Here is a 7218-nt window from a genome sequence, read left to right on the forward strand (position 1 = left end):
CAAACCCTTAGCCAGACTCACTAGAGGGCACAGGGAAAGCATTCTAATTAACAAAATAAGAAATGAAAAGGGAGACATAACAACAGATCCTGAAGAAATCCAAAACACCATCAGATCCTTCTACAAAAGGCTATACTCAACAAAACTGGAGAACCTGGATGAAATGGATAAGTTTCTAGACAGATACCAGGTACCAAAGTTAAATCAAGATCAGGTTAATGATCTAAACAGTCCTATATCCCCTAAAGAAATAGAAGCAGTCATTAATAGTCTCCCAACCAAAATAAGCCCAGGACCAGATGGGTTTAGTGCAGAGTTCTATCAGACCTTCAAAGAAGATCTAATCCCGGTTCTACACAAACTATTCCACAAAATAGAAGTAGAAGGTACTCTACCCAACTCATTCTATGAAGCCACAATTACTCTGATACCTAAACCACAAAAAGACCCAACAAAGATAGAGAACTTCAGACCAATTTCCCTTATGAATATCGATGCAAAAATCCTCAATAAAGTTCTCGCTAACCGAATCCAAGAACACATCAAAACAATCATCCATCCTGACCAAGTAGGTTTCATCCCAGGGATGCAGGGATAGTTCAATATATGGAAATCCATCAACGTAATCCAGTATATAAACAAACTCAAAGACAAAAACCACATGATCATCTCGTTAGATGCAGAAAAAGCATTTGACAAAATCCAACACCCATTCATGATAAAAGTCTTGGAAAGATCAGGAATTCAAGGCCCATACCTAAACATGATAAAAGCAATCTACAGCAAACCAGTAGCCAACATCAAAGTAAATGGTGGGAAGCTGGAAGCAATTCCACCTAAATCAGGGACTAGACAAGGCTGCCCATTTTCTCCCTACCTATTCAACATAGTACTTGAAGTCCTAGCCAGAGCAATTCGACAACAAAAGGAGATCAAGGGGATACAAATTGGAAAAGATGAAGTCAAAATATCACTTTTTGCAGATGATATGTTAGTATATATAAGTGACCCTAAAAATTCCACCAGAGAACTCCTAAACCTGATAAACAGCTTCGGTGAAGTAGCTGGATATAAAATTAACTCAAACAAGTCAATGGCCTTTCTCTACACAAAGAATAAACAGGCTAAGAAAGAAATTAGGGAAACAACTCCCTTCTCAATAGTCACAAATAATATAAAATACCTTGGCGTGACTCTAACTAAGGAAGTGAAAGGCCTGTATGATAAGAACTTCAAGTCTCTGAAGAAAGAAATTATAGAAGATCTCAGAAGATGGAAAGAGCCCCCATGCTCATGGATTGGCAGGATTAATATAGTAAAAATGGCTATCTTGCCAAAAGCAATCTACAGATTCAATGCAATCCCCATCAAAATTCCAATTCAATTCTTCAACGAATTAGAAAGGGCAATCGGCAAATTCATCTGGAATAACAAAAAACCTAGGATAGCAAAAACTCTTCTCAAGGATAAAAGAACCTCTGGTGGAATCACCATGCCTGACCTAAAGCTGTACTACAGAGCAATTGTGATAAAAACTGCATGGTACTGGTATAGTGACAGACAAGTAGACCAATGGAATAGAAATGAAGACCCAGAAATGAACCCACACACCTATGGTCACTTGATCTTTGACAAGGGAGCAAAAAGCATCCAGTGGAAAAAAGACAGCATCTTCAACAAATGGTGCTGGCACAACTGGCGGTTATCATGTAGAAGAATGCGAATTGATCCATTCCTATCTCCTTGTACTAAGGTCAAATCTAAGTGGACTAAGGAACTCCACATAAAACCACAGACACTGAAACTTATTGAGGAGAAAGTAGGGAAAACCCTCGAAGATATGGGTACAGGGGAAAAATTCCTGAATAGAACAGCAATGGCTTGTGCTGTAAGATCGAGAATCTACAAATGGGACCTAATAAAATTGCAAAGCTTCTGCAAGGCAAAAGACACTGTCAATAAGACAAAAAGGCCACCAACAGATTGGGAAAGGATCTTTACCTATCCTAAATCAGATAGGGGACTAATATCCAATATATATAAAGAACTCAAGAAGGTGGACTCCAGAAAATCAAATAACCCCATTAAAAATGGGGATCAGAGCTAAACAAAGAATTCTCACCTGAGGAATACCGAATGGCTGAGAAGCACCTGAAAAAAATGTTCAGCATCCTTAATCATCAGGGAAATGCAAATCAAAACAACCCTGAGATTCCACCTCACACCAGTCAGAATGGCTAAGATGAAAAATTCAGGTGACAGCAGATGCTGGCGAGGATGTGGAGAAAGAGGAACACTCCTCCATTGTTGGTGGGATTGCAAGCTTGTACAACCACTCTGGAAATCAGTCTGGCGGTTCCTCAGAAAACTGAATATAGTACTACCGGAGAATCCTGCAATACCTCTCCTGGGCATATATCCAGAAGATGTTCCAACCGGTAAGAAGGACACATGCTCACTATGTTCATAGCAGCCTTATTTATAATAGCCAGAAGCTGGAAAGAACCCAGATGCCCCTCAACAGAGGAATGGATACAGAAATTATGGTACATTTACACAATGGAGTACTACTCAGCTCTTAAAAACAATGAATTTATGAAATTCCTAGGCAAATGGATGGACCTGGAGGGTATCATCCTGAGTGAGGTAACCCAATCACAAAGGAACTCACACAATATGTACTCACTGATAAGTGGATATTAGCCCAGAAACTTAGGATACCCAATATATAAGATACAATTTGCTAAACGCATGAAACTCAAGAAGAACGAAGACCAAAGTGTGGACACTTTACCCCTTCTTAGAATTGGGAACAAAACACCCATGGAAGGAGTTACAGAGACAAAGTTTGGAGCTGTGAAGAAAGGATGGACCATCTAGAGACTGCCATATCCAGGGTTCCATCCCATAATCAGCTTCCAAACGCTGATGCCATTGCATATACTAGCAAGATTTTGCTGAAAGGACCCAGATATAGCTGTCTCTTGTGAGACTATGCCAGGGCCTAGCAAACACAGAAGTGGATGCTCACAGTCAGCTATTGGATGGATCACAGAGCCCCCAATGGAGGAGCTAGAGAAAGTACCCAAGGAGCTAAAGGGATCTGCAACCCTATAGGTAGAACAACATTATGAACTAACCAGTACCCCGGAGCTCTTGACTCTAGCTGCATATGTATCAAAAGATGGCCTAGTCTGCCATCACTGGAAAGAGAGGCCCACTGGACTTGCAAACTTTATATGCCCCAGTACAGGGGAACACCAGGGCCAAAAAGTGGGAGTGGGTGGGTAGGGGAGTGGGTGGGAGGGTATGGGGGACTTTTGGGATAGCATTGGAAATGTAAATGAGGAAAATACCTAATAAAAAGTATTAAAAAAAGAAATTTTATTAAAAATATATTTGCAAACATAAAATTTAGGATGAAAAATACTCATTTTAAAACATGTAGTAACTTAGTATTTGCAAACATACACCGATGGTATAAAATCCACACCACTAAAAAGGTTAGTGAGGTGGTACTCTCCGCTCATGGAACAAAAGCTTCATGGTGGCGCAGGGCTCTTCGCCTCCTTGGAAGGGCCGCGCAATTAATTTTTGGTTGCTATATTTACAGTTTATCATGAAACTATCCCTGACTTAGTATGAAAAAGTCTAAGCTTCCCTGAATTCTGCACACTTCACACATAACTAGGTAGACAAGAGAAGACACTCAACTCAGAAGCAGAAACATTTTCCAGGAAGCATGCTGAGATCAGCACAAGCCAATCAAAGTGTTCTTTAGGTTAAAAAAACTAAGACCAAAGTAAAATAAGTAATTAATAAGTATTTTTCTAAAACTTAAGCTAGAAATAATGAATCGATAAGTCTTTGATTGAGTTCCCATTAAAGCTTAAGCATTAAGATTAATGCTTAATCGATTCCAGTGGGACCACTTCATCTGTTAGCATTATTCACAGTGAATCCTTACGCTAGCTGGTTGAGCCAAATGGGTTCTTACCCATCATTAAATAGTGCTCAGAAAAGTAAGCAGTAACCATCTTAATTGGTTAAATACTAGAAAATGACTTGTATCATAGAAATGAAGACAGAGGTGCCGTCTCTGTCTGCTCACTGCGCACCGGATCTGCTTTGCTGTTGGTGTGTAAATTCAGAGAAACATGAATGGATAACAACAGAGGAAGGTATTGGAACGGTGGGAATCAGCAATTTTGCACAGGAAGCGTTGGGAGATGTTGTTTACTGTAGTCTGTCTGAAGTTGGGACAAAATTGAAAAAACAAGAGGAGTTTGGTGCTTTGAGAGTGTGAAGGCTGCCAGTGAACTCTACTCTCCTTTGTCAGGAGACGTAATCCGAAGACAATGAAGCACTTGCCGAAAACCCAGGGCTTGTCAACAAATCCTGTTATGAAGATGGTTGGCTGATCAAGATGACACTGAGTGACCCTTCAGAGCTGGATGAATTGATGAGTGAAGAAGCATATGAAAAATATGTGAAGTCCATTGAGGAATGACCATGGCACCCCTCCACTCCAGATCAAACTGAATGTGACCTGCTCCAGCATGCTTGTCTTAAACTAGTGGAGAATAGAGGACTTGAAATAACTTTTAGCAATACTGATGGAAAGAAACTGTTCTTGACAGTGCTACTTAAGAGCCACCCCCAACTTCCTAAAGGATGCAGATAAACACAGTGTAAAGGTTCTTGATAATCGCCATACTAAGTATTTAGTTTAGGGGTTAAGCCCTGGCATTTACAATTCTTAGGATCATCTGCAGTGAAGCATGGTTATGAGGCTGGTTTTGGTGACGGACCACTTTCTAATAGCTCAAGGTCGGTCTACACAACAAGTTGTAGACCAGCCACAGCTACATGGTAAGACCCTACCTACTGGTTATAAGACTTTCACAATTCAAGATATTTGTGGTGTATCTTAGATAATTTTGTTATTTGCCCATATCCACCACTGGATTTGGGTCAGAGACTTAGTGTCTTCTCATTGGGAATGCAGGGAAGTGTTGTACAGTGTCAGAGGCAGGAGAGTACTTTCTTTGTTTCACCATGTGCTGTGTTGGCTGTTGTTTTCCCACCGTGAAGCACTGGCTTTGCAACACTGAGAAACAAATAAAATATTCATCCTCTTAAAAAAAAAAGGAGTGGAGATTTCTGTCTAGGTGTGGTCTTTACTGCTTGCATCTGGTGCTATTCTCAGGTAAGTGGGGAACTTGCATGGTAGGAGCTTCAGCTGGCAGAGTGGGGCTGAAGACAGGGCTCAGTGGGAGTGTGGAGCTTGGGAGATGCTTGTCACCCAACTGTGCAATGGAGGCGAGCTGAACTGTGGGGTGAACTGCAGAATGGACACCCAGGTTTCCAGACTGAGGGGGTCCCCCTGAAGGCTCAAAGGAAAATGGGAGGAATGAGCTAGGCTCTTTCTGCAATGCATTTCCCAGCAGCTTGTCTGTGTCCTCTGACTCTAGACCCATAGCTGTTGGTTGTTCCTTTGGCAAGCAGGTTCCAAATAACTCTTCTACTGTCAGATATTACAACTAGATGGAGCAGACTTATCTTGTGGTCCAGAGTGTGTCTCTTCTAGAGTCTCGGTGCTTCCCAGATTAGAGTCGAGTGCTTGGCTGTAGCCCAGGACTAGAGATATTTGAGCTACCCATCTGATTCCTCTCATACTCATCCTTGGCTCTGCTTAGCATCTCCAGAATATCTATGGGCCTCTGGTCACTGCAGCCATTGGCCTGGCTAGGACTCTGTTTATCTCAAACAGCCATCTGGGATCGACGTGTCTCCTTTTCTACCACGTCAGCCATGAGTTTTGCTATGCAGTGACAGTCGTTCTTGTCATAAAACCAGATACTGTATATTGACAAACGTGCATTTCTATACAGAAGAAATGGTTCATGGAGCTGGAATTTCAAATCTTTATTCACTGGCTCAACCAGATTGTGCATGTTCAGTCGGTTGACAATGGTAAAGCCATGGTAAGACAAAGCTGACCTTCAGTATACAAATAATGTCCCTTCTATATCAGTCTTCTCACACTGTTTGGCTTTGGGGAAGAAAGTGTACAGGGTGACCTGGCCTGTGAGGTCTGCGATGCTGGTGATATAAGGGTTGTGTTGTTTCAAGGCCACCAGACTCATCTCTTGCTCAGCTTGACTCAATAATTCCATCTTGGATCCTCTCCTAGTTTCTTTTTGGAGGCATTCAGAGCTATGAGTTTTCCTCTTAGGACTGCTTTCGTTGTGTCCCATAAGTTTGAGTATGTGCTGCCTTTATTTTTGTTAAATTCTATAATGTCTTGAATTTCTTTCTTTATTTCTTTCCTCACCAAGTTATCATTCAGTACTGAGTTTTTTAGCTTCTATGTGTATGTGGGCTTTCTAATGTTTCTGTTGTTATTGAAGGCCAGCTTCATTGCATGGTGATCTGATAGGATGCATGGGATTATTTCAAAATACTTGTATCGTTCAGGCTTGTATTTTGTTGGATTATATGGTCAATTTTGGAGAAAGTATATTCTTTTATTTTAGGATGAAATGTTCTATAGATATCTGTTGAATCCATTTGGTCCATAACTTCTGTGAGTTTCACTGTGTCTCACTTTATTTTCTGTTTCCATGATCTGTCCATTGCTCAGAGTGGGGTGTTGAAGTCTCCCACTATTATTGTGTAGGGTGCAATGTGTGCTTTGAGCTTTAGTAAAGCATCTTTTATGAATGTAGATGCCCTTGCATTTGGAGCATAGATGTTCAGAATTGAGAGTTCATCTTGGTAGATTTGTCCTTTGATGAGTATGAAGTGTCCTTCATCTTTTTTGATAACTTTTGGTTGGAAGTCAGTTTTATTTGATATTAGAATGGCTACTACAGCTTATTTCTTGGGGTCATTTGCTTGGAAAATTTTGCCAACCTTTCACGGTGAAGTCATGCTTGTCCTTGTTACTGAGGTGTGTTTCCTGTATGCAGCAAAATGCTGGGCCCCGTTTACATATCCAGTCTGTTAGTTTATGTCTTTGTATTGAGGAATTGAGTCCATTGATGTTAAACGATATTATGGAAAAGTAATTGCTGCTTCCTGTTATTTTTGTTGTTAGAGGTGGAATTATGTTTGTATGACTCTCTTCTTCTGGGTTTGTTGTATGAAGATTAATTTCATGCTTTTTCTTGAGTGTAGTATCCATTCTTGTGTTGGAGTTTTCCTTCTATTATC

At 40.7% G+C, this 7218-nt stretch overlaps 1 pseudogene; it reads right to left on the reverse strand.

Moving 5' to 3' along the window:
* Positions 1 to 5130: 5130 nt before the first annotated feature.
* Positions 5131 to 6182, reverse strand: LOC110286107 (mRNA-decapping enzyme 1A pseudogene; annotated as a pseudogene).
* Positions 6183 to 7218: the final 1036 nt, after the last annotated feature.

The sequence above is a fragment of the Mus caroli genome, unplaced genomic scaffold, assembly GCF_978045245.1.
Source record: "Mus caroli unplaced genomic scaffold, Mus_caroli_1 scaffold_20, whole genome shotgun sequence".
Taxonomy (NCBI): Eukaryota; Metazoa; Chordata; class Mammalia; order Rodentia; family Muridae; genus Mus; species Mus caroli.